This window comes from Ailuropoda melanoleuca, chromosome 12, assembly GCF_002007445.2.
Source record: "Ailuropoda melanoleuca isolate Jingjing chromosome 12, ASM200744v2, whole genome shotgun sequence".
NCBI lineage: Eukaryota > Metazoa > Chordata > Mammalia > Carnivora > Ursidae > Ailuropoda > Ailuropoda melanoleuca.
In genome coordinates, this window is record NC_048229.1 from 59,757,022 (window position 1) to 59,774,365 (window position 17,344).

The window sequence follows — 17,344 nt, forward strand, 5'->3', positions numbered from 1 at the left end:
CTGTGTTCTCCTCTAGGATTTTGATGGTTTCCTGTCTCACATTTAGGTCTTTTATCCATTTTGAGTTTATCTTTGTGTATGGTGTAAGAGAATGGTCCAGTTTCATTCTTCTACATGCAGCTGTCCAATTTTCCCAGCACCATTTATTGAAGAGACTGTCTTTTATCCATTGGACAGTCTTTCCTGCTTTGTTGAAGATTAGTTTATCACAGAGTTGAGGATCCATTTCTGGGTTCTTTATTCTGTTCCATTGATCTATGTGTCTATTTTTTTTGCCAGTACCAGGATGTCTTGATGCTTTCAGCTTTGTAATATAGCTTGATGTCCTGCATTGTGATGTCACTAAATTTTTTTTTTTAATTTTCAACATTCCTCTTGCTATTTGGGGTCTTTTCTTGTTCCATTCAAATTTTAGGATTATTTGTTCCAGCTTTGTGAAAAATGTTGATGGTATTTTGATAGGGATTACATTGAATGTATAGATTGCTCTGGGTAGCACAGACATTTAACAATATTTATTCTTCCAATTCATGAACATGGAATGTTTTCCCATGTCTTTGTGTCTTCCTTAATTTCTCTCATAAGTGTTCTGTAGTTTTTAGAGTACAGATCCCTTACCTCTTTGGTTAGGTTTATTCCAAGGTATCTTATGGTTTTTGGTGTTATTATGCATGGAATTAATTCCTTAATTTCTCTTTCTTCAGTTACATTGTTAGTGTATAGAAATGCAACTGATTTCTGTGCATTGATTTTATATCCTGCCACGTTGCTGAATTCCCGTATGAGTTCTACCAATTTTGGGGTGGTGTCTGTTTGGCTTTCCACATAAAGTATCATGTCAACTCTAAAGAGTGAGAGTTTGATTTCTCCTTTGCCGATTTTAATGCCTGTTATTTCTTTTTGTCTGATTGATGAGGCTAGGACTTCCAACACAATGTTGAACAATAGTGGTGAGAGTGGGCATCCCTGTTGTGTTCCTGACCTTAGGGAAAAAGATTTCAGTTTTTTCCCATTGAGCATGATATTCACTGTGGGCTTTTCATAGATAGCTTTTATGATATTGAGATATGTTCCCTCTATTCCTACACTGTGGAGAGTTTTAATCAAGAAAGGATGATGCATTTTGTCAAATGCTTTTTCTGCATCAATTGAGAGGATCATATGGTTTTTGTCCTTTCTTTTATTAATATGATGTATCACGTTGATTGATTTGCAAATGTTGAACCACCCTTGCAGCTCAGGAATAAATCCCACTTGGTTGTGGTGAATAATACTTTTAATATACTGCTGGATCCTATTGGTTAGTATCTTGGTGAGAATTTTGGCATCCATGTTCATCAGGGATATTGGTCTGTAATTCACCTTTTTTGGGGGTCTTTGTCCAGTTTTGGGATCAAGGTAATGCTGGCCTCATAGAATGAGTTTGGAAGTTTTCCTTCCATTTCTATTTTTGAAACAGCTTCAGAAGAATGGGTATTAATTCTTCTTTAAATGTTTGGTAGAATTCCCTGGGAATCCACCTGGCTGTGGACTTTTATTTGTTGGGAGATTTTTGATAACTGCTTCAATTTCCTTGGTGGTTGTGTTCAGGTTTTCTATTTTTCCTATTTCAGTTTTGGTAGTTTGTAAATTCCAGGAATGCATCCCTTTCATCCAGATCGTCTAATTCGTTGGTATTGTTGCTTATAATATATTCTTAAAATTGCTTGTAATTCTGTGGTTTTGGTCCTGATCTCTCCTCTTTCATTCATGATTTTATTAATTTGGGTCCTTTTTCTTTTCGTTTTGATAAGACCAGCTAGAGTTTTATCAATCTTATTAATTCTTCAGAGTACCAGCTTCTAGTTTCATCAAGCTGTTCCACTGTTCTTTTGATTTCTATTTTATTGATTCCTGTTCGAATCTTCATTATTTCTCTTCTGCTGGATTTAGGTTTTATTTGATGTTCTTTCTTCAGCTCTTTTAGGTTAAAGTTAGCTTGTGTATTTGAGCCTTTCCTAATTTTTTGAGAAAGGCTTGTATTGCTATGTAATTCCCTCTTAGGACTACCTTTGCTGCATCCTAGAGGTTTTGAACAGTTGTGTTTCCATTTTCATTTGTTTCCATGAATTTTTAAAATTCTTCTTTAATTTGCTGGTTGACCCATTCATTCTTTCGTAGGATGTTCTTTAACCTCCAAGTATTTGAGTTCCTTCCAAATTTCCTCTTGTGATTGAGTTCAAGTTTCAAAGCATGGTGGTCTGAAAACATGCAAGGAATAATCCCAAAATTTTGGTACTGGTTGAGGCCTGATTTGTGACCCAGAATGTGATCTATTCTGGAGAATGTTCCATGTGCACTCGAGAAGAATGTGTATTTTGTTGTTTTAGGGTGGAATGCTCTGTATATATCAGTGAAGTCCATCTCGTCCAGTGTGTCATTCAAAGCCCTTGTTTCCTTGTTGATCTTCTGCTTAGATGATCTGTACATTGCAGTGAGAGGGATGTTGAAGTATCCTACTATTATTGTATTATCAATGTATTTCTTTGTTATTAATTGGTTTATATAATTGGTTGCTCCCAACTTAGAAGCATAAATACTCATAATTGTTAGATCTTCTTTTTGGATAGACTATTTAAGTATGATACAGTGTCTCTCTTCATCCCTTATTACACTCTTTGGTTTAAAAATCTAATTTGTCTGACATGAGGATTGCTACCCCAGCTTTCTTTTGATGTCCATTAGCATGATAAATGGTTCTCCACCTCCTCACTTTCAATCTGGAAGTATGTGTAGATCTAAAATGAATCTCTTGTAGACAGAATATGGATGGGTCTTGCTTTTTTATCCAATCTGATACCCTATGTCTTTTCATTGAGCATTTTGTCCATTTACATTCAGAGTAACTATTGAGAGATATGAATTTAGTGTCATTGAATTACCTGTAAAGTCCCTGTTTCTGTAGATTGTTTCTGTTTCTTTCTGGTCTATGTTACTTTTGGGGTCTCTATTCACTTATAGGATCCCCTTTAATATTTCTTGCAGGGCTGATTAAGTGATCACAAATTCTTTTTGTTTCTGTTTGTCCTGTAAGCTCTTTACCTCTCTGTTCTGAAGTGTTTTACCAGTCCAATGCTATCAACCTATCCCATTTACATAATCTACAACTTATAAGACCAAGTTCATTTGATTTCATCTGTCCTACTGGATAAAAAAGGATACACTAAGATGGAAATTATGATGATGATAACCAAAAAAAACCATGTATTTATTAAATGCTGGAAAATGAGGTAACCATTGTAATTGTGTGTTTGTGATTACAGTTAACCCTGAAAATTCTATGAATAGATAAGAATATTACTCTTATTTTACAAAAGAAACTGTGCTTTACAATGATTAATCACTCGTTTTCCATAAGCAAGTGGTATGACAGTATTACAATTACAGTTCTATGATTCTATAGGCAGAGATAGATGATAGATAGATAGATAGATAGATAGATAGATAGATAGATAGATAGAATTCTGCATATATTATTTCCTCCTGGGAAATGTCTGTATGAAAATGAAGTATATCTCAATGATTTCCTGAAAACATAGCATCTTCTTATGTGCTTAAATAAATTTCTATCATTCCAAAAATTTTACTTTTTACTATGATAAAGGTAGAGGAAATATTTCTAACTATTTCCTAAGAGTGTAAACTCTCAACTCTCTGGTTTTTATAATCTAACTCAAGAAGTCAGTTTTATCATTTTGCCTTCAATTTAGAAGGGGTATTCAATGCTACCAAATATCAGTAAAAAATCAGTAAAAAATCAGTAAACACTGACAATGTAAGCATCTATAATATAAAACTAATAATTACAAAATATATTTAATAAGTGTAATGTTCATATAGTGGCTTACTATATATTAGCTGTGGTGCTAAACACTTTCTATGACTTAAGTCACTTATTTTTTTACACTAATTCAATATATAGAAATAATAAGCATTCTCAGTTTATAGCTAAGGAAATTATAGAACAGAGAAATTAAAGAATTTATCCCAGGGGACTGGTTGGAGGTTAGAATTGACCCCAGATCCAAACATCAGCATTCATGTTGTTAAGCACTGAACTGTACTAACCCTCAGCAGTGGGGGTATTGGAGTTACAAGATAGTGATCAGAATATCTATTTTATTTATTTATTTTTAACTCTTATGAAAGATTATTTTCAATGATGGTCCTGATTAATGGTATCCCTGTTTACTTGTGATTTTGCTGCTCTTACCACTATGGATGGTCTTTGACCATCAACTCAATCTGGGCCACTTGTCTTTCTTTTATTATTATAATGCAGTGGAAGCAATAGGATGCCTGAGGACTTGATTACTCTTCCTTTTCTTGAAATGTTGCTAGTGCTGTGATAATGACCCAAGGCTATTCTAATGGATGGTTATGAGATGATGTAGAGAAGGTCCCAAGTGTAAAGCTAAAGCTATCTTAGATCAGACCTTATCTTAAACAGGTAAGACAATGCAGATCATATTAGCATCCCAAGGCTCACCATAAACAGAGGAGTATGCCCTGCTGGGAAAAGAAGAACCACTCTGCTGACTTTTATCTTAGGAGCAATAAATGTGGAATGTTTCAAAACCTTTTTAGTGATTGTGGCTTAGCAAATTGGGTTGAGTAAGATTAATAGATGGCTCACAAAATTTTAAGAGAGTTTCCCTGGAAAGAGAAGAATCTAGATGGATGAAAAGATGTTGAGATGATTGCAACATTTGGAAGTCCTCTGGGATTCCAAATCTGTATGAGGGAGAAAGGAAGTTGTTCAGCTGTCACTATAGATTATTTCTTCAGCAGGTTCCAAAGAGAGTGATGAAAAAGGAAGGATTATCTCAGAGGGCAGAGCCAAGGACTGAAAGAGTGGGTCTAAGAGTTATGGTAGACAATTTACAAGAGATCTATTCCTATGAGATGAGCCTAGGGAAAATGCTCCACTCTTAGTTGGAGGTGGGGGCTGATGGGCAATATTTGACCAGTGTGTTCAGAATTGGTATGGATCAGTGATGCTATGTGTCTCTCATTCCTCCCTCCCATTTGTAGAAGGACACTATGCACTGTGGTTATCCTGTCCCTGTGTTACTAGTATACACTGGGTTTGTATGAGGCAGATAAGATGCCTTTTTAATTCATACGTCTCTGGATCAGAAGAACTCACCTCCAAGGAACCTCATCCAGACTTGACGTATATCATAAGGTTTAGTGCATGCACCCTGTTATTGGAATTATATGAGACGTCTGGGGATCTGTGGAAGGTGAATGCATTTTACATGTGAAAGAGATATGAATAATTTGGGCCAAAGATCAGATCATAGTGAACTGACTGCATTGATGGGCCAAAAAACAATTTTCCTATTTCAACATCCTTTTGGCTGAAGGCTTTTGGTTTTCACTCACTCTGACTCTTGGCTTGTCTTGTGCTATCACTTTTGAGCTTAAGCCTGGAGAGATCTGCATACTCTGCTTGCTCTCATTTAGGATTGAGCTGACTGGCTTTTGGCATATTTCCTCCACAATAAAAATAAAGCCAAGTCAGTCTACAGGAGGCTGAAGGACCTCATGAAGGAGAGCTGAGGGACTCCAGTTACCAGAGGGTCAACCATTAGGCTAACTTGCCTAATCAACCCAGTACTGACCACCAATATATGAGGTAACTTCACCAAGACTTGAAGACCACATAGCTGAACACATCCTAAAGTGCTGATGCACAGAATTTTAAGCTTAACAAATTGTTATTTTTTTCATACTCCATATTTTGGGGTGGTTTATTCCACAGCAATAATAACTGATTCAACTCTGTGGCTTCTTATCATATAGCTTCAGTTTTCTCATCTGTAATTTGTGGATAAAATCAAATTTAGGGGGCGCCTGGGTGGCACAGCGGTTAAGCGTCTGCCTTCGGCTCAGGGCGTGATCCCGGCGTTATGGGATTGAGCCCCACATCAGGCTCTTCCTGTATGAGCCTGCTTCTTCTTCTCCCACTCCTCCTGCTTGTGTTCCCTCTCTCGCTGGCTGTCTCTGTCTCTGTTGAATAAAGAAATTTAAAAATCTTTAAAAAAAAAAATCAAATTTAGGTTGTAATCATATTAATAAATTAACATTTAACACATACAGAACCCAGTAGGATCCCAATAAATATGTTTTTCCCCAACAAATATTTTAAGTGAATTTACAAACAGTTAGTATTCAATATACTTTTTTCCAAAATTGCGTTGTAAATGTTATGTAATGAGGGTAATTGTGAAGTTTTTCTCCACTCCCCTATACTGGAGAATAAGAAAATGCCTTTGGGTTCTTTCAAAACAGATTATTCTGCCTCTGTAATGGGTACCTGAGGGATTGATTGAAGAACAATGCCATATTAGGAGTCATAGTGGTTTAAGGAAAGACGGGAAACATTTTCTATTGAGATAAAGATAAAAGAGTCTTTTCTTAGAGAAAGGTAGTAGCTAAGTGCTTTGTAAAAATAACAAAGCAGAATCATTAGTCTAAAGAAAAAATAGCACCGCCAGAAATTATATATTATACCTTTTAAAGGAAAGTAAGAAGTCAAAGTCATTGTACCAACCTCATGATGCACTTTTTTTTTTCTAGATAGGTTTACACTAATAATGCTGTAATTTGTGCCAGCTTACTCTTTTTTAGAGGATCTCATTCTTTCCTTTATAATTCAGGTATTGTAACATGTCAAGGACTACAGACTAAGCTTTAACTTTGGTCTTATTTTGGACTAAAGGCATTAATCCTATACCAGGTACAGGTGGTATGAGATATAATATGAGAAAAAAAAAGCTTACATTTTTACTCATGGTCAAAAATAAATTGGGGTACAGAGAAACCAGGAGCTATTGAGAGTCCTACACAATTCTGTGTTGTTGCTGAATAATATAAAGGAGGGCTGGAACGGTAGAGCTTTGGCAGAGATTCAGGATGAGGAATTAAGACAATTGTGGTAATGAATTGGGATGTCAGTCTCAGATATTACTCCTATTATAAAAGTAATTTAACTACATTATTCTCGGTTTTCTCATTTGTACCATGGTGAGAGGCAAAGTAAATGATTTCTAAAGTCACTAAAATTAAAAATCTTAAATGTAACTCCCCTTCTATACAAACCCTCTCCTGCAAGGGACTATTTAGCCTTGGATGAGCACTTACCCAACTTCCCTAATGTTGAAATAAGAAAGTCAAGGTCAAGGATACAGTGAGGGATTCCATGCAAAATAGTTTTTACAGGTTCAAGAAAGCCTGGAGACTCATAGTAACACTCACTTCTAACCTTGCTTATATGTTTTGAACCTAATAATCGTTTTTCTTTTTTTTCCTCCAACCTTCAGCCAAGCACAGATTATAACCATAGCAGTAAGTTTACAAGTATTACTTAAGTGTATATTAAAGAAACTCAATATCTTTTGAAAGAAACATAAGCAATTAACTCCTGGAGTGTGAGACTTTGATGTGGGGAAATGCAACAGAATGATATGGGTACACAGAGAAGAACCTGAAGGACCTGCTATGAGGTTTTAAGAAACATTTACAGAAAGAGGCCATATGAGGAGGGTATTAAGAGATAAATAAAAGTGTGAAGTGCAGAGGATAGAAAGAACAACTTCGAAAGAAAGAGAACCCTGGTAGTTGATTCACAATATGGGGTTCTCATTGTTTGAGATGTCTAGGCTTGTGACTAACTCAGAGATGTCAATAAAATATTTGTTAAACTCAATGGAATCATAAGACCTCCCTCTCACTCCCTGAACTTGAAGAAGACCCAGATTATCAGGAAGGTTGCAGCCTCTATTTTGACATTGTTCTACAAACTGACTGCAGTGTTTTGCCTCACCTTTATTTCTCTTCAGGTTGAGATACTAATGGTGTAACCAAAATGCTGTAAAGGATATTTCATGAATATTGTGTATAGTAGTTTGTTTGGAGAAATGTCTGCATGTTTTACAGTATATGTATGTATGTATATTTATGGATGCATGTTTGAATATTGTGAAGCCAATTTCTGAATTTTTTGCTGATTTAATGGCCATATCTCCAAGATTCCTGTCTCCAAACCAAGCAGACATTATAGTTCTTTATAGCATGGAGACCCTGATGGTACGACACCAGTCTTTGGAATATTACAAATGGGAGTTCAAATCCCCCCGGAGTGTAAGTGACTCTCAGCAGAATAAATAACAGTAGCTGCAGATTACATATGCAAATTGAATTATAAAACCAATTGACTATTAATTGAGAATGGTTCTCTGGCTCAGTATGTAAGCTTGGCATGATCAGTTAGCCAGGCCCTATCATAAACCAATAGATATCATGTATCTTTTTTCTTTTCTCTTTTTTTTCCCTAATTGACACTTCATCCCATTCTACCTGACAATCCCTATCAGCACTGAAGAAAAATAGATATAAAGAAGTCCATGTCAATGGAATGACATGCCCCTCACAGTGTTTAAATATATAGGACTCCTAAATTTCAGATTTATCAAGAATGTCTTGGAAGACTTTAATACAATCCCCTTAGATGTTTGCTCAAAGAACAGAAACAGTACATTAGGGCTACTCCAACTATTACAGAATCAGGAGTTTCCTAAAACCCAATAGTTCTTTCCTTTCCTCTGCCCTGACAAAACTAAAAATTATCCCTCTTGTTGCTGTTCTGGTCCCTGAGGCAAATGAAATATCCTTCTATCCTGCCCACCCTTTTTCCTATAAAAGCTAACAAACGATATGGAATTTTAGTGCTACTGTCTCATAGAAAGTTTAATGAAAGTGATTACAATAACTTGGAATCTTATTTAGAACTAGCTATATGGCCCTGGCCATTGGAAACCATAATAATATTTGTTTCATCTATTCCACTGGGCTGTCATAAGGTTTATGGAGATAATGGATATAAAATTGTTTGGTATAATGCAATTTAGATACAAGGAGTTCTTATGCATATATGTATTAATTTTGTATTTATACCTCCTTTCCAAAAATGATTTTATGTAGCTAATGCATATTCAGTAAAAAAAAAAAAAGAAAGCATTCTATTTAAATCAAAACATAAAAGAGTAAACTTTAAAAATATTTTATTTTGCTTTCTTTCTCGTCCTCTGTGTGTTCTGTAACTAGCCATATGAAGACTTGACTTAACCTCTAAGAATTTTGTGTACATTTAGAGCTATTTTTTTAAAGAATTGAGGCAACTCAACTTAGAATGTCCAGGAACAGGTACATATTGTCATTTAATAATATTTTTTCCTCACTAATTATTTAGTTTAGCATATGTTCCCTATGAATCTAGATAGGAAGATACATGAGAATTATTCCCCAACAATAAAATGTAATTAAAGGGTAATTAACAGCTTTCAGGAAAAATTTCATGCTTTTGATAGAATGATCCAAGGGTCTCCCACCAATTCTAAGTCTCTGTACAACTCTCTCAGTGTTATCAGACCAAATCAAACAATTTTCCATGATACCAAAGTCCCTATTAAAATTCCAAGTCTATCGCAAGACATGTTAAATTTCTTCTGCCCTAAATGTCTTTTCTGATTCTCTAAAAAAGGAATATTCTAGGAATCAGCCTCAAAACCTCCTCCTCCTTTGAAGGTCCTCATCACTTTAGAATGATTTGTTAGGAAAACAGAGAAAAGAATAGATACTAAGCTAACTTAAGTGCAAAAACTGTATAGATATATGCCTTTACCTCCATTTCTTGGCACATAGTTGGGATGAAAGGTCATTCAATCTATGATTAGGGAATGCCTGCATGGATGGGGAGAATTTGCTCCCATTCCTTTGAGGTGATGCTAATGCCAATGGCTTTGTTAGGGAGAACTTCCCTACCTATTTAAGAACCTGACAGAATCCTGCAGCATCTACTAGCATCCTAGTTCAGAAAATGTTCCAGGATGATCCTAACAGCACTCCATCATTTGAAACCAATGATTTAATAATCAGGAGTGATTGTTGTGGCTTCATTAAACACAGTCAATGAAATCTTGAATGCATCTTTTGAATTTAGGACTTTCTCCCAGCCAGCCACTCTAATCACAGAAGTGGTCATTTGTACGTGAGTGCCAGCAACTCTACATTGTTGGAGTGGTGCATTTAATTCAGTGTTGCAGGGTTGAGGGGAATGAGCAGGGCTCATCTTTTGTCACACTGTTGCCCTCAAAATATATTTTTCCTGAAAAGACTAGAGTGAAAAGAGTGGGGGATTTGTGAAACTATTGATCCTTAAATCTAACACCCCTGTTCCTCTTCCCCATTCTCCTATCCTCATGAATTTTCAAAGATCCTCTGGGTCTTTTTCATGGGAAGATACTGGAACAAAGGCAGGCCTGTCATGATTAGATTATCTCTACTTGTAATAACCAAAAGGTCATTCAGTCTTTTATCTCTGAAATAACTAACCTTCTTTGGAAATAAATGAAATACGTCCCTTTGCTACTGATTTGTTTCAAAAATAGGAAAAGGTGGAACAATAGGTACATTATGCAGTGTGTTTCTGAAACAGAACTTTTATAAATTGGTAATTTAGAAAATCGGTGGGTTGCAGACAAGACACAGCATCCTCCGCTGAGCTGTCAGCAACAACAGAAGTGTCATTTGAGTATACTCTTTAATCAAACTTTCAACATCTATACTAGGTCTATGCAGAACTGAGGACTTGTGAGCTGAGTAATATATTCCAATGTCTACTACTTCCATAAGATATAAGATGCTACCTTATCATGCTTATTTTTCGCAGGCAGAGTTCAAGCAGAGAGAGAGGTTAAGCTGTACATCCAAGGTCACACTGGAAGTGAGTAGTAGAAATATATGTTCTCATCCCTTCCTTTGGACTCAGTGCTCCTGTTGCTTACAAAGAATGATGTGACTATTACCATTTTTCACCAAGCTACCCCCACACCCTTACCTGGTAACAACCACATTGTTTTTGGCCCATCAGGGAAGTACCCTTACCTTCTGGAAAGGCAAAACTCTTTCCTAGCACTAGGAAATAAATCCTAATCAATCTGAATGAAATCATTTCAGTCCCTAATCATTTAGGGTTAATCTAGGGGTAAGCATATAATGAGAAATAAATGTAAATCAGTTGGAGGACTTCCTTCCCTGAAGTAAACTGTAGAGTTCTAAAATCTACCATGTATGGGGGTACGATGGTGCTTAAATCTGTAATAACTATCTGTGTCTATGAGGCAACAAACGGAGACATGAAAATGGCCTAGGGTCCTTAGATACATTTATGAGCTAACATAACAAACCTGGAACCACCTACCTACAGACTTCTTGTTAAGTAAGTTAATTGAAAGTCTTTAGAACCAAAGCCACTACGTTCCCTTTTGCACAGTTGAAAGCACTACTAACAGACAGATGAGGTCAGAGTATATATCACAAGTACAGTAGCTTGCATGCTCACATAGAAAATGGGGTAATTAAGACTTGAGTAAAAAGAGAGGGTCACTTAAGTCTATATAATGAAGGGCAAATAGAATAGAGTTGATGTCCTTCTGAGTCACAATTAAGGAGAAGTTTGAACAGAAGCAATAGATTCAGTGCTGGTTCAGGCTAGGTGCAGGTCCAGGAGATGATCAGACTGAGGAAGCAGTCATATGTAACACAGACCATGATGATATTAGACAGAACTGAACTTGTCCCAAAAAGTTGGTGTGAACCAAACTAGTGTAAACAATACCAAATTCTAGAAAGCTTAGATACGGGGTAGAATTGGCAAACTAGCCCATTGTATAAATTTGGCCTGCTGCTTATTGTTGCTGTTGTTTAAATAAAGTTTTATTAAAACATAGGCCCACTTGTTTATGTATAACATATTTCAATGGCAGAACTGAGCAGTTGAGATACAGTACTATGACCCGCAAAAACCAAAGTGTGTGCTTCTGGATCTTTATAGAAAAAGTTTCCCCATTCCTGGTGTCAAGTATCCTACGAGGATTTCAAAGTTTGGAGACACAGAGAGTTCTTACATATACAAAATATATGGGGAGTTGGGAAAAAAGGACCAAGGAATATGGGCATCCTCTTGCAGGCATCTGAATGGGGAAAATAAATAGCTGCTACCCCACAACATCACAAAAATGCTTTGTATCTATGCCAGTGACTAACACACCAGTAAATGCTGTATTTGCATAATTAAATAAAAGAATAGACAACTTCATAGCTCTCCTAGTATATTTTACAGAGGTAACTTTTGATATGCTTAGTATATGACTACTCATTGGCCCTTGTATTTGGGCAGGTAGCCTAAATAAATTAATGCACATGCAGAATAGCTCAAAATGAAAATGTGCGGTAGATAGGAAGGTATAGGCTTTGGGTGTGGAGGTGGAGGAAAGGGAGAGAGTGCTGACATACAAAGCTTTAGCTTTCTATTTTATCTCATAGATTGCTTTCGGCCCACAGCCTGACTGGTGCCTTACCATTAACCACCACTATGATTACACATACTTTGGATCTAAAATTGCATTTCCAAAACTAAGCATCATCAAAAATTCAACAAAGGAAGAGATGGCTCATGACAATCCAAGTGCCTCTACACAGACAGAAAAATAAACCTTTCATTTTTATAAAACTTGCTTTGAAAGCTGAAATTCACATAATGAATTCATAAAGAGACTTTGCTATGATAGGAATAATTTGGCCCTAAAATATGAGCTGCTTTTATTCAGGTAATAATTGCCTCGCAATATTGAAGTATATGTCCCCCTTGTTTCTGCCAATGTTTATAATGTTGCCAAGAAGTAGACAGCCTAAAACAGGATGCCTTATGGCTGAAATTCCACCCTAAGATGTTTGAGCCAGGAGACAACATCATGACCAATGTCAGAACTGTGTCTCTTCATGAATAACTGCAAGCATGAGAATTTACACCTGTACTTACTTTTTCCATCATTTAAATCCAATAATTGAAACAATGACTTAAAAAAAGAAGCAGGATCCCAATAAGAGCTTTATTTTTAGGGCAAAACTTTCCAAATACAGGACAATCTTTATAAAAAAGTTCTTGTGTATTCCTTCTGTTTGGACTTCCTGATTCTTGCTTCTATAGTGGCCTGGATTATGCTACCCTTTGAAATGTTATCTCCTTAAGGTGTCTTCACTGACCCCTCCTAGTCCCAATGATCTGCACACTCTTGTACTCAGTGCCCTCTACGTGGTCCACATAAATATTTATACTATTAGTTAATGTTTTTTCTCTCTCAGAAGAGGGGACAATTCCTTTTCATCTATCTCCAGTGTCCACTGCAATGCCTGGAATTGTCTGTTGAAGAATAAATTAATAAAGAACATCAAAGGATATTAGGCTATTTCCCTCAATTCAAGACCAATCTTTCTCTGAGATGAATGTTTATTCCTTCAACCTTCAAAGCAAAGTGACAATAAGTATAGTTATGTGGCCTTTTGGAGCGTGATGACCTGGACTCTGGGTTCTAGTTTCAGAACTCTCATTAACTAGCCACGTGATTTTCTACAAAAACATATAACCTGTTTCTTTATCATTCACAGTTTTAAAAAAAAGAGAAAAAATATTGGTCTGAAACTGGATAATGTCTATGATGCATTCTTAACATTTAATCTTCTATAAAACTATAAATGTTTATTTGTGACAAAGGTAAATTTTCTTCTTCCTCTAGAAACCACTTTTTTTTTTTCCTTCACATAGGCTGCCATATTTATTCTGCACTTTATGCAGACCTATCACCTGAATGGTTACATTATCCAGGTTATTCTAAAAGAGGAAGGTTGGGGGCACCTGGGTGACACAGCGGTTAAGTGTCTGCCTTCGGCTCAGGGCGTGATCGAGCCCCACATCGGGCTCCTCTGCTATGAACCTGCTTCTTTCTCTCCCATTCCCCCTGCTTTTGTTCCCTCTCTTGCTGTCTGTCTCTATCTCTGTCAAATAAATAAAATCTTTAAAAAAAAAAAAGAGGAAGGTTGAATAGAATGTTGTTATCATTGTGAACTTATACCTGTAAGTTGAAAGTGTAGTGTCCAAAGATGTGACATTTTAAAATATGTATGTGTGTGTGTGAAAATACAGGCATAAATATATACACATGTAATATATATACACACACTATACATGGTACTTTATAAAAATCTGCATGCTAATTACTATGCAAAATAGGTGTTATTTGAATTGTGTTTTATTAAATCTGTAAATTAGATGTAGATTTTCATTTTCTTTTTAGAGGAACAGATGAAAAACATAGATCTGATACTCTACCACCATTAACACAATTGAACGGCCTTAATTTCTCAATAGGATCATTCAATATTCATTTTTTAATTTCTGCGTTTACACATAATATCTCTCTGGAGGCCTCTAACAGATTCTACTGCTGCAGTTTTAATGAGAACTATCAAAGGTTACTATGAGATGATGATCTATACTTAATTCATAGATTTCCCCAGACATTTATGCAACTCAGTGCTGTTTAGATTCTTTTTTAGTTTTATTGTCTTGAAACATTTATCCCAATTTTAACTGCATCTTTAATCATTATTAGCACAATCCTTTCATTCCTAAAGTTAGTATTTTGAGAATTAATATGGAAAAATTATGGCTTCTTTAGGGAATATAATAACTTTGCTTGTGAGAAAACACTGAAAAAATGATCTATGTTCATGTGATGTTTTGAAATGTGTCCTTATCAAATATTTTAATCTAATCAAGGAAAATTATTTATTTCTCTAAAATTCTATAAATTCTGATTCATTATTTTTACATAAATGCATTGATCAGAATAAAACATATCAAGGGCTCAGTTAGAGATAACTGATACACACTTACTGATTGTGCAGTGTGTGGGGGTCAAAAAAACATTAGTATTAGAGGTAAAACCGGAATTAAAACCTGAATTAAAATCTGAATTATAATTTTTCAGATGAGTTTTGTGATCATGATGAAGTGCTTTTGCCTATTTGAAAAGAAAAATTTTCTCATCTATAATAATATTATAAATTCATATTCAAGGAACATGAAATCAAATAGTGGTAACAGACTCAAGGAATTTTTATTACTGCTGCTACTTTTATTATAGTAGGTTTTTAAATGAACCATACCACATATGTTCAAATGAAATAAAGTTTAGATTAATTTACTGCTATTATAATCTTATTTAGTATAAGATTTTAAATTTAGTGAAGCTGTAGACTTTGGGTATTACTGGCCTGCCTGAGAAGAAACTTCTTAGACCAAATCCTAGCATTATTAAATGTCCCCTTATTCATCAGTTCGTCAGTCCTTCTCTGACCTTCAGAATAAACCTTGAAATGGAAGAAAGGCCATGTACAATTATTGTCCCTTTGACAGATATGGAAACTGAGGCTCAAACAGATTTAGAAAAGCATCACTAGCCATTCTCCTTATAAGTGGTAGGATAGTTTTAGAATGAGCTTGAAGGTTTAATTTACGTGGAGAGGAATGGAGAAAATAAAGTGAAGGTGTGTGGGAAGAGAAGAAAAGGATCTTTCTGTATCCCAAGATCAAGAATTCCAGCTTCCATTTTATTCACCTGTCCATTTTGTGTACCTCATCTTTAGTATTATTTACTTTTCATAATTCATTTCTACCCAAATTCTTCAGTCTTCTACTCAAGACTGACTTCTCATGACAAGTTGGGGTCTGTGCTGAGGGTGGAGCCTGCTTAAGATTCTCTCTCCTCCCTCTGCCCCTCCCCACTCACGCTCTTTCTCCCTCTCCAAATTAAAAAAAAAAAAATCACTTCTTCTTTATCAGTGTTCTTAAAAAAAAGTTAAAAATTATTTCAGGTCTAGTTATCTTATTTATCTTAGCTAGCTTATTTAGCTAGCTTGCCTTAGAAAAGTCATTTCCTTTCATCATCCAAAAATGAAAGGCTTCCAAAAGATGATCTCCAGATTATCATTTGACTCAGATAATCTGATATTTTAATAAATCCCAAGTATACAACTCTTAAAATTTACAAAGCCATTTTGATGTTCCAAGTACATAAAAAAGTAAATTTGATCTTTAAGTTGGTCTCTTCAGCTCTACCTTGTTTAAAAAAACTCCTTCCAGGAAGCTTCCTAGCAACATCTTTGTACTCAATACCTAGGTGACTTTGAACATTCTAATTGCACTTTTAATTGCTGAACTGACTTGGAAGATGAATCCATGAAACAGTGAAAGGATATTTAAAGCAGGACTATCAACCACTTGTCTCTTAAATTCCATATGCTTTTATCAAGATGTCTTCACCTCTGGCCTGTACATAGTCAACAGCACAATTTAAGGGAGAAAGTACAACTTTCATTCATACCTCTTACAATGAAACTATATTCCACCGGAGCCATGATACTGACAACCTAAATCTCCTATCAATAAAGAGGCTATAGAACTCCCCTGTCTTCAAGTCTCCCTACACATTCTCTGCAATCAATCCTGTATATTTCTACATCTCTGTTGGCTCAGTCACCACTAGCTTCTTAGCCTCTTTCCACATCTGTACATCTCCTAACTTCTTTTACTCTATCCTGCTTTTCTATACCCAAAATCTCTGTCTGGTACTCTGAATGTCACAGCATATTATCAGCAAAGTCCCCTATGTTTGCAACATTATCTATGAAAGTTTTCTCTGTGTCCTTGCTTTAATTGAAATTTGGGTATCTCTGCTCACTTATAATTTCTCAAATGTAATCTATTTGTATCCTGTACCACAAGGTTTGCTGGTATGGCGTCTATGCTTCTGTTTCCTCATGGAAATTTCCAGAACTTTTCTCTTCCTGCCTACATAAACAAACAAAATTCAGTTTCTTTGAATCACAGCTATTTTACATATAATTTTTATTGCTGCCTTCTGATCATTCTCCAGTTACTCCTCTTATTCACTGAAAATATGAACAACAGGGTCACTGTTTTTCCACTGTAATAAAAAGAATGAATACAAGTTTTCTAGACTAACATAACAGGTAATGCATTTCAGGCAGATGGTGATATGAAACCAAAGGTATTGTGGAGGACAGGACAGGACAAGCCAGACAAACTGTTAGCAAATTAGTATGACTGAAGTTCATGTGGGTGCTTAAAAGTGAGTGATGAGAGACAGGTCTGAAGTCACAGACAAAAGACCGTGCAGTGCAAGCTTTCTATTCCCTGTTAAAGATTTTTGACTCCAGTGCCTAGGCGTAGAGCAGACCATGAAAGATATGAAGCATCACAAGAATTCTTACACTTCCACCTCACTGTTTTCAGATCAGTTACAATTTCCATTCTCTCCTAAATAGACAAATTTGTTTGAAATGACACAAAAAGTCTGATGCTGTATCATTCTAACTC

The 17,344-nt window shown here is 35.7% G+C and overlaps 1 long non-coding RNA gene across 1 annotated transcript in view; it reads right to left on the bottom strand.

Annotated features, from left to right (window-relative positions):
* Window positions 1-6,013: 6,013 nt before the first annotated feature.
* LOC117795299 overlaps window positions 6,014-17,344 on the bottom strand; it is a 116,699-nt gene continuing 105,368 nt past the window's right edge. Inside the window, exon 4 of the long non-coding RNA XR_004619268.1 lies at window positions 6,014-6,054. This is a non-coding gene — a long non-coding RNA (uncharacterized LOC117795299). The remainder of the gene's footprint in view (window positions 6,055-17,344) is intronic.